This window comes from Ambystoma mexicanum, chromosome 4q, assembly GCF_040938575.1.
Source record: "Ambystoma mexicanum isolate Mex_15411 chromosome 4q, UKY_AmexF1_1, whole genome shotgun sequence".
Lineage (NCBI taxonomy): Eukaryota > Metazoa > Chordata > Amphibia > Caudata > Ambystomatidae > Ambystoma > Ambystoma mexicanum.
Genome location: NC_090928.1, coordinates 529,224,986 through 529,243,042, shown reverse-complemented (window position 1 = coordinate 529,243,042; position 18,057 = coordinate 529,224,986). Strand labels below are relative to the sequence as shown.

At 39.5% G+C, this 18,057-nt stretch overlaps 4 non-coding genes across 4 annotated transcripts; all 4 read left to right on the top strand.

The window, feature by feature from the left end:
* Positions 1-5,747: 5,747 nt before the first annotated feature.
* Positions 5,748-5,820, top strand: TRNAK-CUU (transfer RNA lysine (anticodon CUU)). Its single transcript has one exon. It is a non-coding gene; the product is annotated as a tRNA-Lys (tRNA).
* Positions 5,821-8,567: 2,747 nt separating this feature from the next.
* TRNAK-CUU (transfer RNA lysine (anticodon CUU)) lies at positions 8,568-8,640 on the top strand. The gene has a single exon. It is a non-coding gene; the product is annotated as a tRNA-Lys (tRNA).
* A 3,070-nt stretch (positions 8,641-11,710) lies between these two features.
* TRNAK-CUU (transfer RNA lysine (anticodon CUU)) lies at positions 11,711-11,783 on the top strand. Its single transcript has one exon. It is a non-coding gene; the product is annotated as a tRNA-Lys (tRNA).
* Positions 11,784-17,984: 6,201 nt separating this feature from the next.
* Positions 17,985-18,057, top strand: TRNAK-CUU (transfer RNA lysine (anticodon CUU)). The gene has a single exon. It is a non-coding gene; the product is annotated as a tRNA-Lys (tRNA).

The following is an 18,057-nucleotide window of genomic DNA, read 5'->3' as shown; positions in this document are numbered from 1 at the left end:
GATTACACAGCATGCTATCTGTGGAAAACGGCAGTGCAGGGATAGGGAAGAAAACTATAGGCATCCAAAGGACCCCGGCTAGCTCAGTCGGTAGAGCATGAGACTCTTAATCTCAGGGTCGTGGGTTCGAGCCCCACGTTGGGCGAAAACAACTAAAATTGTACTGCTTTTTGACCAAAAAAATACATCCTATCTGTGGAAAGCGGCAGTGCAGGGATAGGGAAGAAAACGTTGGGCGAAAACAACTAAAATTTTAGTGCTTTTTGACCAAAAAAATAGAAATTGAAAGTCTCTTTACAATATTTGCAATATTTTGATTGTTAACATGCAATATATGAATGCATGTCTGGATGATGTGTAATGGGGCAATACCATACCTTAATGTATTCACTGTAAAAGAAAAAGTATGTATCATCTTACTATAAAATAAAGTGGAGAAAACACAAATAAGACTTTTTTCCACACAGGTTTAATCGGCTATTTCCTGATATTCTTCAATGCGTTCTGATATTGACTGGTAATTGTGTTTGATACTTTCTTAGACTATTTCTGCCTCTGGCTGATGTGTATTTTCTTTCCAAACTCCACCAGAGCCTATGATTACACAGCATCATATCTGTGGAAAACGGCAGTGCAGGGATAGGGAAGAAAACTAGAGGCATCCAAAGGAGCCCGGCTAGCTCAGTCGGTAGAGCATGAGACTCTTAATCTCAGGGTCGTGGGTTGGGCGAAAACAACTAAAATTGTAGTGCTTTTTGACCAAAAAAATAGAAATTGAAAGTCTCTTTACAATATTTGCAATATTTTCATTGTTAACATGCAATAAATGAATGCATGTCTGGATTATGTGTAATGGGGCAATACCATACCTTAATGTATTCATTGTAAAATAAAAAGTATGTATCATCTTATTATAAAATAAAGTGGAGAAAACACAAATAAGACTTTTTTTCACACAGGTTCAGTCAGCTATTTCCTGATATTCTTCAAAGCGTTCTGATATTGACTGGTAATTGTGTTTGATACTTTCTTAGACTATTTCTGCCTCTGGCTGATGTGTATTTTCTTTCCAAACTCCACCAGAGCCTATGATTACACAGCATCCTATCTGTGGAAAGCGGCAATGCAGGGATAGGGAAGAAAACTATAGGCATCCAAAGGAGCCCGGCTAGCTCAGTCGGTAGAGCATGAGACTCTTAATCTCAGGGTCGTCGGTTCGAGCCCCACGTTGGGCGAAAACAACTAAAATTGTAGTGTTTTTTGACCAAAAAAATACATCCTATCTGTGGAAAACGGCAGTGCAGGGATAGGGAAGAAAACTATATGCTTCCAAAGGAGCCCGGCTAGCTCAGTCGGTAGAGCATGAGACTCTTAATCTCAGGGTCGTGGGTTCGAGCCCCACTTTGGGCGAAAACAACTAAAACTTTAGTGCTTTTTGACCAAAAAAATAGAAATTGAAAGTCTCTTTACAATATTTGCAATATTTTGATTGTTAACATGCAATATATGAATGCATGTCTGGATGATGTGTAATGGGGCAATACCACACCTTAATGTATTCACTGTAAAAGAAAAAGTATGTATCATCTTACTATAAAATAAAGTGGAGAAAACACAAATAAGACTTTTTTCCACACAGGTTTAATCGGCTATTTCCTGATATTCTTCAATGCGTTCTGATATTGACTGGTAATTGTGTTTGATACTTTCTTAGACTATTTCTGCCTCTGGCTGATGTGTATTTTCTTTCCAAACTCCACCAGAGCCTATGATTACACAGCATCCTATCTGTGGAAAGCGGCTGTGCAGGGATAGGGAAGAAAACTATAGGCATCCAAAGGAGCCCGGCTAGCTCAGTCGGTAGAGCATGAGACTCTTAATCTCAGGGTCGTGGGTTCGAGCCCCACGTTGGGCGAAAACAACTAAAATTGTAGTCCTTTTTGACCAAAAATATACATCCTATCTGTGGAAAACGGCAGTGCAGGGATAGGGAAGAAAACTATGGGCGTCCAAAGGAGCCCGGCTTGCTCAGTCGGTAGCGCATGAGACTCTTAATCTCAGGGTCGTGGGTTCGAGCCCCATGTTGGGCGAAAACAACTAAAATTTTAGTGCTTTTTGACCAAAAAAATAGAAATTGAAAGTCTCTTTACAATATTTGCAATATTTTGATTGTTAACATGCAATATATGAATGCATGTCTGGATGATGTGTAAAGGGGCAATACCACACCTTAATGTATTCACTGTAAAAGAAAAAGTATGTATCATCTTACTATAAAATAAAGTGGAGAAAACACAAATAAGACTTTTTTCCACACAGGTTTAATCGGCTATTTCCTGATATTCTTCAATGCGTTCTGATATTGACTGGTAATTGTGTTTGATACTTTCTTAGACTATTTCTGCCTCTGGCTGATGTGTATTTTCTTTCCAAACTCCACCAGAGCCTATGATTACACAGCATCCTATCTGTGGAAAGCGGCAGTGCAGGGATAGGGAAGAAAACTATAGGCATCCAAAGGAGCCCGGCTAGCTCAGTCGGTAGAGCATGAGACTCTTAATCTCAGGGTCGTGGGTTCGAGCCCCACGTTGGGCGAAAACAACTAAAATTGTACTGCTTTTTGACCAAAAAAATAGAAATTGAAAGTCTCTTTACAATATTTGCAATATTTTCATTGTTAACATGCAATATATGAATGCATGTCTGGATGATGTGTAATGGGGCAATACCACACCTTAATGTATTCACTGTAAAAGAAAAAGTATGTATCTTCTTACTATAAAATAAAGTGGAGAAAACACAAATAAGACTTTTTTCCACACAGGTTTATTCGGCTATTTCCTGATATTCTTCAATGCGTTCTGATATTGACTGGTAATTGTGTTTGATACTTTCTTAGACTATTTCTGCCTCTGGCTGATGTGTATTTTCTTTCCAAACTCCACCAGAGCCTATGATTACACAGCTTCCTATCTGTGGAAAACGGCAATGCAGGGATAGGGAAGAAAACTATAGGCATCCAGTGAAGCCCGGCTAGCTCAGTCGGTAGAGCATGAGACTCTTAATCTCAGGGTCGTGGGTTCGAGCCCCATGTTGGGCGAAAACAACTAAAATTGTAGTGCAATTTGACCAAAAAAATACATCCTATCTGTGGAAACCGGCAGTGCAGGCATAGGGAAGAAAACTATGGGCATCCAAAGGAGCCCGGCTTGCTCAGTCGGTAGCGCATGAGACTCTTAATCTCAGGGTCGTGGGTTCGAGCCCCACGTTGGGCGAAAACAACAAAAATTTTAGTGCTTTTTGACCAAAAAAATAGAAATTGAAAGTCTCTTTACAATATTTGCAATATTTTGATTGTTAACATGCAATATATGAATGCATGTCTGGATGATGTGTAATGGGGCAATACCACACCTTAATGTATTCACTGTAAAAGAAAAAGTATGTATCATCTTACTATAAAATAAAGTGGAGAAAACACAAATAAAACTTTTTTCCACACAGGTTTAATCGGCTATTTCCTGATATTCTTCATTGCGTTCTGATATTGACTGGTAATTGTGTTTGATACTTTCTTAGACTATTTCTGCCTCTGGCTGATGTGTATTTTCTTTCCAAACTCCACCAGAGCCTATGATTACACAGCATCCTATCTGTGGAAAACAGCAGTGCAGGGATAGGGAAGAAAACTATAGGCATCCAAAGGAGCCCGGCTAGCTCAGTTGGTAGAGCATGAGATTCTTAATCTCAGGGTCGTGGGTTCGAGCCCCACGTTGGGCGAAAACAACTAAAATTTTAGTGCTTTTTGACCAAAAAAATAGAAATTGAAAGTCTCTTTACAATATTTGCAATATTTTGATTGTTAACATGCAATATATGAATGCATGTCTGGATGATGTGTAAAGGGGCAATACCACACCTTAATGTATTCACTGTAAAAGAAAAAGTATGTATCATCTTACTATAAAATAAAGTGGAGAAAACACAAATAAGACTTTTTTCCACACAGGTTAAATCGGCTATTTCCTGATATTCTTCAATGCGTTCTGATATTGACTGGTAATTGTGTTTGATACTTTCTTAGACTATTTCTGCCTCTGGCTGATGTGTATTTTCTTTCCAAACTCCACCAGAGCCTATGATTACACAGCATCCTATCTGTGGAAAGCAGCAGTGCAGGGATAGGGAAGAAAACTATAGGCATCCAAAGGAGCCCGGCTAGCTCAGTCGGTAGAGCATGAGACTCTTAATCTCAGGGTCGTGGGTTCGAGCCCCACGTTGAGCGAAAACAACTAAAATTGTAGTGCTTTTTGACCAAAAAAATACATCCTATCTGTGGAAACTGGCAGTGCAGGGATAGGGAAGAAAACTATGGGCATCCAAAGGAGCCCGGCTTGCTCAGTCGGTAGCGCATGACACTCTTAATCTCAGGGTCGTGGGTTCGAGCCCCACGTTGGGCGAAAACAACTAAAATCGTAGTTCTTTTTGACCAATAAAATAGAAATTGAAAGTCTCTTTACAATATTTGCAATATTTTCATTGTTAACATGCAATATATGAATGCATGTCTGGATGATGTGTAATGGGGCAATACCACACCTTAATGTATTCACTGTAAAAGAAAAAGTATGTATCATCTTATTATAAAATAAAGTGGAAAAAACACAAATAAGACTTTTTTTCACACAGGTTCAGTCAGCTATTTCCTCATATTCTTCAAAGCGTTCTGATATTGACTGGTAATTGTGTTTGATACTTTCTTAGACTATTTCTGCCTCTGGCTGATGTGTATTTTCTTTCCAAACTCCACCAGAGCCTATGATTACACAGCATCCTATCTGTGGAAAGCGGCTGTGCAGGGATAGGGAAGAAAACTATAGGCATCCAAAGGAGCCCGGCTAGCTCAGTCGGTAGAGCATGAGACTCTTAATCTCAGGGTCGTGGGTTCGAGCCCCACGTTGGGCGAAAACAACTAAAATTGTAGTGCTTTTTGACCAAAAAAATACATCCTATCTGTGGAAAACGGCAGTGCAGGGATAGGGAAGAAAACTATGGGCATCCAAAGGAGCCCGGCTTGCTCAGTCGGTAGCGCATGAGACTCTTAATCTCAGGGTCGTGGGTTCGAGCCCCACGTTGGGCGAAAACAGCTAAAATTTTAGTGCTTTTTGACCAAAAAAATAGAAATTGAAAGTCTCTTTACAATATTTGCAATATTTTGATTGTTAACATGCAATATATGAATGCATGTCTGGATGATGTGTAAAGGGGCAATACCACACCTTAATGTATTCACTGTAAAAGAAAAAGTATGTATCATCTTACTATAAAATAAAGTGGAGAAAACACAAATAAGACTTTTTTCCACACAGGTTTATTCGGCTATTTCCTGATATTCTTCAATGCGTTCTGATATTGACTGGTAATTGTGTTTGATACTTTCTTAGACTATTTCTGCCTCTGGCTGATGTGTATTTTCTTTCCAAACTCCACCAGAGCCTATGATTACACAGCTTCCTATCTGTGGAAAACGGCAGTGCAGGGATAGGGAAGAAAACTATAGGCATCCAGAGGAGCCCGGCTAGCTCAGTCGGTAGAGCATGAGACTCTTAATCTCAGGGTCGTGGGTTCGAGCCCCACGTTGGGCGAAAACAACTAAAATTGTAGTGCTTTTTGACCAAAAAAATACATCCTATCTGTGGAAAACGGCAGTGCAGGGATATGGAAGAAAACTATAGGCATCCAAAGGAGCCCGGCTAGCTCAGTCGGTAGAGCATGAGACTCTTAATCTCAGGGTCGTGGGTTCGAACCCCACGTTGGGCGAAAACAACTAAAATTGTAGTGCTTTTTGACCAAAAAAATACATCCTATCTGTGGAAAGCGGCAGTGCAGGGATAGGGAAGAAAACTATAGGCATCCAAAGGAGCCTGGCTAGCTCAGTAGGTAGAGCATGAGACTCTTAATCTCAGGGTCGTGGGTTCAAGCCCCACCTTGGGCGAAAACAACTAAAATTGTAGTGCTTTTTGACCAAAAAAATACATCCTATCTGTGGAAAGCGGCAGTGCAGGGATAGGGAAGAAAACGGCGAAAACAACTAACATTTTAGTGCTTTTTGACCAAAAAAATAGAAATTGAAAGTCTCTTTACAATATTTGCAATATTTTGATTGTTAACATGCAATATATGAATGCATGTCTGGATGATGTGTAATGGGGCAATACCACACCTTAATGTATTCACTGTAAAAGAAAAAGTATGTATCATCTTACTATAAAATAAAGTGGAGAAAACACAAATAAGACTTTTTTCCACACAGGTTTATTCGGCTATTTCCTGATATTCTTCAATGCGTTCTGATATTGACTGGTAATTGTGTTTGATACTTTCTTAGACTATTTCTGCCTCTGGCTGATGTGTATTTTCTTTCCAAACTCCACCAGAGCCTATGATTACACAGCATCCTATCTGTGGAAAACGGCAGTGCAGGGATAGGGAAGAAAACTATAGGCATCCAAAGGAGCCCGGCTAGCTCAGCCGGTAGAGCATGAGACTCTTAATCTCAGGGTCGTGGGTTCGAGCCCCACGTTGGGCGAAAACAACTAAAATTGTAGTGCTTTTTGACCAAAAAAATACATCCTATCTGTGGAAAGCGGCAGTGCAGGGATAGGGAAGAAAACGTTGGGCGAAAACAACTAAAATTTTAGTGCTTTTTGACCAAAAAAATAGAAATTGAAAGTCTCTTTACAATATTTGCAATATTTTGCTTGTTAACATGCAATATATGAATGCATGTCTGGATGATGTGTAATGGGGCAATACCACACCTTAATGTATTCACTGTAAAAGAAAAAGTATGTATCATCTTACTATAAAATAAAGTGGAGAAAACACAAATAAGACTTTTTTCCACACAGGTTTAATCGGCTATTTCCTGATATTCTTCAATGCGTTCTGATATTGACTGGTAATTGTGTTTGATACTTTCTTAGACTATTTCTGCCTCTGGCTGATGTGTATTTTCTTTCCAAACTCCACCAGAGCCTATGATTACACAGCATCCTATCTGTGGAAAGCGGCTGTGCAGGGATAGGGAAGAAAACTATAGGCATCCAAAGGAGCCCGGCTAGCTCAGTCGGTAGAGCATGAGACTCTTAATCTCAGGGTCGTGGGTTCGAGCCCCACGTTGGGCGAAAACAACTAAAATTGTAGTGCTTTTTGACCAAAAAAATACATCCTATCTGTGGAAAACGGCAGTGCAGGGATAGGGAAGAAAACTATGGGCATCCAAAGGAGCCCGGCATGCTCAGTCGGTAGCGCATGAGACTCTTAATCTCAGGGTCGTGGGTTCGAGCCCCACGTTGGGCGAAAACAACTAAAATTTTAGTGCTTTTTGACCAAAAAAATAGAAATTGAAAGTCTCTTTACAATATTTGCAATATTTTGATTGTTAACATGCAATATATGAATGCATGTCTGGATGATGTGTAAAGGGGCAATACCACACCTTAATGTATTCACTGTAAAAGAAAAAGTATGTATCATCTTACTATAAAATAAAGTGGAGAAAACACAAATAAGACTTTTTTCCACACAGGTTTAATCGGCTATTTCCTGATATTCTTCAATGCGTTCTGATATTGACTGGTAATTGTGTTTGATACTTTCTTAGACTATTTCTGCCTCTGGCTGATGTGTATTTTCTTTCCAAACTCCACCAGAGCCTATGATTACACAGCATCCTATCTGTGGAAAACGGCAGTGCAGGGATAGGGAAGAAAACTATAGACATCCAAAGGAGCCCGGCTAGCTCAGTCGGTAGAGCATGAGACTCTTAATCTCAGGGTCGTGGGTTCGAGCCCCACGTTGGGCGAAAACAACTAAAATTGTAGTGCTTTTTGACCAAAAAAATACATCCTATCTGTGGAAAACGGCAGTGCAGGGATATGGAAGAAAACTATAGGCATCCAAAGGAGCCCGGCTAGCTCAGTCGGTAGAGCATGAGACTCTTAATCTCAGGGTCGTGGGTTCGAGCCCCACGTTGGGCGAAAACAACTAAAATTGTAGTGCTTTTTGACCAAAAAAATACATCCTATCTGTGGAAAGCGGCAGTGCAGGGATAGGGAAGAAAACGTTGGGCGAAAACAACTAAAATTTTAGTGCTTTTTGACCAAAAAAATAGAAATTGAAAGTCTCTTTACAATATTTGCAATATTATGCTTGTTAACATGCAATATATGAATGCATGTCTGGATGATGTGTAATGGGGCAATACCACACCTTAATGTATTCACTGTAAAAGAAAAAGTATGTATCATCTTACTATAAAATAAAGTGGAGAAAACACAAATAAGACTTTTTTCCACACAGGTTTAATCGGCTATTTCCTGATATTCTTCAATGTGTTCTGATATTGACTGGTAATTGTGTTTGATACTTTCTTAGACTATTTCTGCCTCTGGCTGATGTGTATTTTCTTTCCAAACTCCACCAGAGCCTATGATTACACAGCATCCTATCTGTGGAAAGCGGCTGTGCAGGGATAGGGAAGAAAACTATAGGCATCCAAAGGAGCCCAGCTAGCTCAGTCGGTAGAGCATGAGACTCTTAATCTCAGGGTCGTGGGTTCGAGCCCCACGTTGGGCGAAAACAACTAAAATTGTAGTGCTTTTTGACCAAAACAATACATCCTATCTGTGGAAAACGGCAGTGCAGGGATAGGGAAGAAAACTATGGGCATCCAAAGGAGCCCGGCTTGCTCAGTCGGTAGCGCATGAGACTCTTAATCTCAGGGTCGTGGGTTCGAGCCCCACGTTGGGCGAAAACAACTAAAATTTTAGTGCTTTTTGACCAAAAAAATAGAAATTGAAAGTCTCTTTACAATATTTGCAATATTTTGATTGTTAACATGCAATATATGAATGCATGTCTGGATGATGTGTAAAGGGGCAATACCACACCTTAATGTATTCACTGTAAAAGAAAAAGTATGTATCATCTTACTATAAAATAAAGTGGAGAAAACACAAATAAGACTTTTTTCCACACAGGTTTAATCGGCTATTTCCTGATATTCTTCAATGCGTTCTGATATTGACTGGTAATTGTGTTTGATACTTTCTTAGACTATTTCTGCCTCTGGCTGATGTGTATTTTCTTTCCAAACTCCACCAGAGCCTATGATTACACAGCATCCTATCTGTGGAAAGCGGCAGTGCAGGGATAGGGAAGAAAACTATAGGCATCCAAAGGAGCCCGGCTAGCTCAGTCGGTAGACCATGAGACTCTTAATTTCAGGGTCGTGGGTTCGAGCCCCACGTTGGGCGAAAACAACTAAAATTGTAGAGCTTTTTGACCAAAAAAATACATCCTATCTGTGGAAACCGGCAGTGCAGGGATAGGGAAGAAAACTATGGGCATCCAAAGGAGCCCGGCTTGCTCAGTCGGTAGCGCATGAGACTCTTAATCTCAGGGTCGTGGGTTCAAGCCCCACGTTGGGCGAAAACAACTAAAATTTTAGTGCTTTTTGACCAAAAAAATAGAAATTGAAAGTCTCTTTACAATATTTGCAATATTTTCATTGTTAACATGCAATATATGAATGCATGTCTGGATGATGTGTAATGGGGCAATACCACACCTTAATGTATTCACTGTAAAAGAAAAAGTATATATCATCTTACTATAAAATAAAGTGGAGAAAACACAAATAAGACTTTTTTCCACACAGGTTAAATCGGCTATTTCCTGATATTCTTCAATGCGTTCTGATATTGACTGGTAATTGTGTTTGATACTTTCTTAGACTATTTCTGCCTCTGGCTGATGTGTATTTTCTTTCCAAACTCCACCAGAGCCTATGATTACACAGCATCCTATCTGTGGAAAACGGCAGTGCAGGGATAGGGAAGAAAACTATAGGCATCCAAAGGAGCCCGGCTAGCTCAGTCGGTAGAGCATGAGACTCTTAATCTCAGGGTCGTGGGTTTGAGCCCCACGTTGGGCGAAAACAACTCAAATTTTAGTGCTTTTTGACCAAAAAAATACATCCTATCTGTGGAAAACGGCATTGCAGGGATAGGGAAGAAAACTATAGGCATCCAAAGGAGCCCGGCTAGCTCAGTCGGTAGAGCATGAGACTCTTAATCTCAGGGTCGTGGGTTCGAGCCCCACGTTGGGTGAAAACAACTAAAATTTTAGAGCTTTTTGACCAAAAAAATTGAAATTGAAAGTCTCTTTACAATATTTGCAATATTTTCATTGTTAACATGCAATATATGAATGCATGTCTGGATGATGTGTAATGGGGCAATACCACACCTTAATGTATTCACCGTAAAAGAAAAAGTAGGTATCATCTTACTATAAAATAAAGTGGAGAAAACACAAATAAGACTTTTTTCCACACAGGTTTAATCGGCTATTTCCTGATATTCTTCAATGCGTTCTGATATTGACTGGTAATTGTGTTTGATACTTTCTTAGACTATTTCTGCCTCTGGCTGATGTGTATTTTCTTTCCAAACTCCACCAGAGCCTATGATTACACAGCATCCTATCTGTGGAAAACGGCAGTGCAGGGATAGGGAAGAAAACTATAAGCATCCAAAGGAGCCTTGCTAGCTCAGTTGGTAGAGCATGAGACTCTTAATCTCAGGGTCGTGGGTTCGAGCCCCATGTTGGGCAAAAACAATTAATATTTTAGTGCTTTTTGACCAAAAAAATAGAAATTGAAAGTCTCTTCACAATATTTGCAATATTTTCATTGTTAACATGCAATATATGAATGCATGTCTGGATGATGTTTAATGGGGCAATACCATACCTTAATGTATTCACTGTAAAAGAAAAAGTATGTATCATCTTATTATAAAATAAAGTGGAGAAAACACAAATAAGACTTTTTTTCACACAGGTTCAGTCAGCTATTTCCTGATATTCTTCAAAGTGTTCTGATATTGACTGGTAATTGTGTTTGATACTTTCTTAGATTATTTCTGCCTCTGGCTGATGTGTATTTTCTTTCCAAACTCCACCAGAGCCTATGATTACACAGCATCATATCTGTGGAAAACGGCAGTGCAGGGATAGGGAAGAAAACTATAGGCATCCAAAGGAGCCCGGCTAGCTGAGTCGGTAGAGCATGAGACTCTTAATCTCAGGGTCGTGGGTTCGAGCCCAACGTTGGGCGAAAACAACTAAACTTGTAGTGCTTTTTGACCAAAAAAATACATCCTATCTGTGTAAAGCGGCAGTGCAGGGATAGGGAAGAAAACGTTGGGCGAAAACAACTAAAATTTTAGTGCTTTTTGACCAAAAAAATAGAAATTGAAAATCTCTTTACAATATTTGCAATATTTTCATTGTTAACATGCAATATATGAATGCATGTCTGGATGATGTGTAATGGGGCAATACCACACCTTAATGTATTCACTGTAAAAGAAAAAGTATGTATCATCTTACTATAAAATAAAGTGGAGAAAACACAAATAAGACTTTTTTCCACACAGGTTTAATCGGCTATTTCCTGATATTCTTCAATGCGTTCTGATATTGACTGGTAATTGTGTTTGATACTTTCTTAGACTATTTCTGCCTCTGGCTGATGTGTATTTTCTTTCCAAACTCCACCAGAGCCTATGATTACACAGCATCCTATCTGTGGAAAACGGCAGTGCAGGGATAGGGAAGAAAACTATAGGCATCCAAAGGAGCCCGGCTAGCTCAGTTGGTAGAGCATGAGACTCTTAATCTCAGGGTCGTGGGTTCGAGCCCCACGTTGGGCGAAAACAACTAAAATTTTAGTGCTTTTTGACCAAAAAAATAGAAATTGAAAGTCTCTTTACAATATTTGCAATATTTTCATTGTTAACATGCAATATATGAATGCATGTCTGGATGATGTGTAATGGGGCAATACCACACCTTAATGTATTCACTGTAAAAGAAAAAGTATGTATCATTTTACTATAAAATAAAGTGGAGAAAACACAAATAAGACTTTTTTCCACACAGGTTTAATCGGCTATATCCTGATATTCTTCAATGCGTTCTGATATTGACTGGTAATTGTGTTTGATACTTTCTTAGACTATTTCTGCCTCTGGCTGATGTGTATTTTCTTTCCAAACTCCACCAGAGCCTATGATTACACAGCATCCTATCTGTGGAAAACGGCAGTGCAGGGATAGGGAAGAAAACTATAGGCATCCAAATGAGCCCGGCTAGCTCAGTCGGTAGAGCATGAGACTCTTAATCTCAGCGTCGTGGGTTCGAGCCCCATGTTGGGCGAAAACAACTAAAATTTTAGTGCTTTTTGACCAAAAAAATAGAAATTGAAAGTCTCTTTACAATATTTGCAATATTTTGATTGTTAAAATGCAATATATGAATGCATTTCTGGATGATGTGTAATGGGTCAATACCACACCTTAATGTATTCACTGTAAAACAAAAAGTATGTATCATCTTACTATAAAATAAAGTGGAGAAAACACAAATAAGACTTTTTTCCACACAGGTTTAATCGGCTATTTCCTGATATTCTTCAATGCGTTCTGATATTGACTGGTAATTGTGTTTGATACTTTCTTAGACTATTTCTGCCTCTGGCTGATGTGTATTTTCTTTCCAAACTCCACCAGAGCCTATGATTACACAGCATCCTATCTGTGGAAAGCGGCTGTGCAGGGATAGGGAAGAAAACTATAGGCATCCAAAGGAGCCCGGCTAGCTCAGTCGGTAGAGCATGAGACTCTAAATCTCAGGGTCGTGGGTTCGAGCCCCACGTTGGGCGAAAACAACTAAAATTGTAGTGCTTTTTGACCAAAAAAATACATCGTATCTGTGGAAAACGGCAGTGCAGGGATAGGGAAGAAAACTATGGGCATCAAAAGGAGCCCGGCTTGCTCAGTCGGTAGCGCATGAGACTCTTAATCTCAGGGTCGTGGGTTCGAGCCTCACGTTGGGCGAAAACAACTAAAATTGTAGTGCTTTTTGACCAAAAAAATAGAAATTGAAAGTCTCTTTACAATATTTGCAATATTTTGATTGTTAACATGCAATATATGAATGCAGGTCTGGATGATGTGTAAAGGGGCAATACCACACCTTAATGTATTCACTGTAAAAGAAAAAGTATGTATCATCTTACTATAAAATAAAGTGGAGAAAACACAAATAAGACTTTTTTCCACACAGGTTTAATCGGCTATTTCCTGATATTCTTCAATGCGTTCTGATATTGACTGGTAATTGTGTTTGATACTTTCTTAGACTATTTCTGCCTCTGGCTGATGTGTATTTTCTTTCCAAACTCCACCAGAGCCTATGATTACACAGCATCCTATCTGTGGAAAGCGGCAGTGCAGGGATAGGGAAGAAAACTATAGGCATCCAAAGGAGCCCGGCTACCTCAGTCGGTAGAGCATGAGACTCTTAATCTCAGGGTCGTGGGTTCGAACCCCACGTTGGGCGAAAACAACTAAAATTGTAGTGCTTTTTGACCAAAAAAATACATCCTATCTGTGGAAAACGGCAGTGCAGGGATAGGGAAGAAAACTATAGGCATCCAAAGGAGCCCGGCTAGCTCAGTCGGTAGAGCATGAGACTCTTAATCTCAGCGTCGTGGGTTCGAGCCCCACGTTGGGCGAAAACAACTAAAATTGTAGTGCTTTTTGACCAAAAAAATACATCCTATCTGTGGAAACCGGCAGTGCAGGGATAGGGAAGAAAACTATGGGCAACCAAAGGAGCCCGGCTTGCTCAGTGGGTAGCGCATGAGACTCTTAATCTCAGGGTCGTGGGTTCGAGCCCCACTTTGGGTGAAAACAACTAAAATTTTAGTGCTTTTTGACCAAAAAAATAGAAATTGAAAGTCTCTTTACAATATTTGCAATATTTTCATTGTTAACATGCAATATATGAATGCATGTCTGGATGATGTGTAATGGGGCAATACCACACCTTAATGTATTCACTGTAAAAGAAAAAGTATGTATCATCTTACTATAAAATAAAGTGGAGAAAACACAAATAAGACTTTTTTCCACACAGGTTTAATCGGCTATTTCCTGATATTCTTCAATGCGTTCTGATATTGACTGGTAATTGTGTTTGATACTTTCTTAGACTATTTCTGCCTCTGGCTGATGTGTATTTTCTTTCCAAACTCCACCAGAGCCTATGATTACACAGCATCCTATCTGTGGAAAGCGGCAGTGCAGGGATAGGGAAGAAAACTATAGGCATCCAAAGGAGCCCGACTAGCTCAGTCGGTAGAGCATGAGACTCTTAATCTCAGCGTCGTGGGTTTGAGCCCCATGTTGGGCAAAAACAACTAAAATTTTAGTGCTTTTTGACCAAAAAAATAGAAATTGAAAGTCTCTTTACAATATTTGCAATATTTTGATTGTTAAAATACAATATATGAATGCATGTCTGGATGATGTGTAATGGGTCAATACCACACCTTAATGTATTCACTGTAAAAGAAAAAGTATGTATCATCTTACTATAAAATAAAGTGGAGAAAACACAAATAAGACTTTTTTCCACACAGGTTTAATCGGCTATTTCCTGATATTCTTCAATGCGTTCTGATATTGACTGGTAATTGTGTTTGATACTTTCTTAGACTATTTCTACCTCTGGCTGATGTGTATTTTCTTTCCAAACTCCACCAGAGCCTATGATTACACAGCATCCTATCTGTGGAAAACGGCAGTGCAGGGATAGGGAAGAAAACTATAGGCATCCTAAGGAGCCCGGCTAGCTCAATTGGTAGAGCATGAGACTCTTAATCTCAGGGTCGTGGGTTCGAGCCCCAATATGGCAAAAACAACTAAAATTTTCGTGCTTTTTGACCAAAAAAATAGAAATTGAAAGTCTCTTTACAATATTTGCAATATTTTGATTGTTAACATGCAATATATGAATGCATGTCTGGATGATGTGTAATGGGGCAATACCACACCTTAATGTATTCACTGTAAAAGAAAAAGTATGTATCATCTTACTATAAAATAAAGTGGAGAAAACACAAATAAGACTTTTTTCCACAAAGGTTTAATCGGCTATTTCCTGATATTCTTCAATGCGTTCTGATATTGACTGGTAATTGTGTTTGATACTTTCTTAGACTATTTCTGCCTCTGGCTGATGTGTATTTTCTTTCCAAACTCCACCAGAGCCTATGATTACACAGCATCCTATCTGTGGAAAGCGGCAGTGCAGGGATAGGGAAGAAAACTATAGGCATCCAAAGGAGCCCGGCTAGCTCAGTCGGTAGAGCATGAGACTCTTAATCTCAGGGTTGTGGGTTCGAGCCCCACGTTGAGCGAAAACAACTAAAATTGTAGTGCTTTTTGACCAAAAAAATACATCCTATCTGTGGAAAACGGCATTGCAGGGATAGGGAAGAAAACTATAAGCAGCCAAAGGAGCCCGGCTAGCTCAGTCGGTAGAGCATGAGACTCTTAATCTCAGGGTCGTGGGTTCGAGCCCCACGTTGGGTGAAAACAACTAAAATTTTAGTGCTTTTTGACCAAAAAAATAGAAATTGAAAGTCTCTTTACAATATTTGCAATATTTTCATTGTTAACATGCAATATATGAATGCATGTCTGGATGATGTGTAATGGGGCAATACCACACCTTAATGTATTCACTGTAAAAGAAAAAGTATGTATCATCTTACTATAAAATAAAGTGGAGAAAACACAAATAAGACTTTTTTCCACACAGGTTTAATCGGCTATATCCTGATATTCTTCAATGCGTTCTGATATTGACTGGTAATTGTGTTTGATACTTTCTTAGACTATTTCTGCCTCTGGCTGATGTGTATTTTCTTTCCAAACTCCACCAGAGCCTATGATTACACAGCATCCTATCTGTGGAAAACGGCAGTGCAGGGATAGGGAAGAAAACTATAGGCATCCAAAGGAGCCCGACTAGCTCAGTCGGTAGAGCATGAGACTCTTAATCTCAGCGTCGTGGGTTTGAGCCCCATGTTGGGCAAAAACAACTAAAATTTTAGTGCTTTTTGACCAAAAAAATAGAAATTGAAAGTCTCTTTACAATATTTGCAATATTTTGATTGTTAAAATACAATATATGAATACATGTCTGGATGATGTGTAATGGGTCAATACCACACCTTAATGTATTCACTGTAAAAGAAAAAGTATGTATCATCTTACTATAAAATAAAGTGGAGAAAACACAAATAAGACTTTTTTCCACACAGGTTTAATCAGCTATTTCCTGATATTCTTCAATGCGTTCTGATATTGACTGGTAATTGTGTTTGATACTTTCTTAGACTATTTCTACCTCTGGCTGATGTGTATTTTCTTTCCAAACTCCACCAGAGCCTATGATTACACAGCATCCTATCTGTGGAAAACGGCAGTGCAGGGATAGGGAAGAAAACTATAGGCATCCAAAGGAGCCCGGCTAGCTCAGTCGGTAGAGCATGAGACTCTTAATCTCAGGGTTGTGGGTTCGAGCCCCACGTTGAGCGAAAACAACTAAAATTGTAGTGCTTTTTGACCAAAAAAATACATCCTATCTGTGGAAAACGGCAGTGCAAGGATAGGGAAGAAAACTATAGGCATCCAAAGGAGCCCGGCTTGCTCAGTCGGTAGCGCATGAGACTCTTAATCTCAGGGTCGTGGGTTCTAGCCCCACGTTGGGTGAAAACAACTAAAATTGTAGTGCTTTTTGACCAAAAAAATAGAAATTGAAAGTCTCTTTACAATATTTGCAATATTTTCATTGTTAACATGCAATATATGAATGCATGTCTGGATGATGTGTAATGGGGCAATACCACACCTTAATGTATTCACTGTAAAAGAAAAAGTATGTATCATCTTACTATAAAATAAAGTGGAGAAAACACAAATAAGACTTTTTTCCACACAGGTTTAATCGGCTATTTCCTGATATTCTTCAATGCGTTCTGATGTTGACTGGTAATTGTGTTTGATACTTTCTTAGACTATTTTTGCCTCTGGCTGATGTGTATTTTCTTTCCAAACTCCACCAGAGCCTATGATTACACAGCATCCTATCTGTGGAAAACGGCAGTGCAGGAATAGGGAAGAAAACTATAGGCATCCAAAGGAGCCCGGCTAGCTCAGTCGGTAGAGCATGAGACTCTTAATCTCAGGGTCGTGGGTTCGAGCCCCACGTTGGGCGAAAACAACTAAAATTGTAGTACTTTTTGACCAAAAAAATACATCCTATCTGTGGAAAACGGCAGTGCAGGGATAGGGAAGAAAACTATAGGCATCTAAAGGAGCCCGGCTAGCTCAGTCGGTAGAGCATGAGACTCTTAATCTCAGGGTTGTGGGTTCGAGCCCCACGTTGGGCGAAAACAACTAAAATTGTAGTGCATTTTGACCAAAAAAATACATCCTATCTGTGGAAACCGGCAGTGCAGGGATAGGGAAGAAAACTATGGGCATCCAAAGGAGCCCGGCTTGCTCAGTCGGTAGTGCATGAGACTCTTAATCTCAGGGTCGTGGGTTCGAGCCCCACGTTGGGCGAAAACAACTAAAATTTTAGTGCTTTTTGACCAAAAAAATAGAAATTGAAAGTCTCTTTACAATATTTGCAATATTTTGATTGTTAACATGCAATATATGAATGCATGTCTGGATGATGTGTAATGGGGCAATACCACACCTTAATGTATTCACTGTAAAAGAAAAAGTATGTATCATCTTACTATAAAATAAAGTGGAGAAAACACAAATAAAACTTTTTTCCACACAGGTTTAATCGGCTATTTCCTGATATTCTTCATTGCGTTCTGATATTGACTGGTAATTGTGTTTGATACTTTCTTAGACTATTTCTGCCTCTGGCTGATGTGTATTTTCTTTCCAAACTCCACCAGAGCCTATGATTACACAGCATCCTATCTGTGGAAAACGGCAGTGCAGGGATAGGGAAGAAAACTATAGGCATCCAAAGGAGCCCGGCTAGCTCAGTTGGTAGAGCATGAGACTCTTAATCTCAGGGTCGTGGGTTCGAGCCCCACGTTGGGCG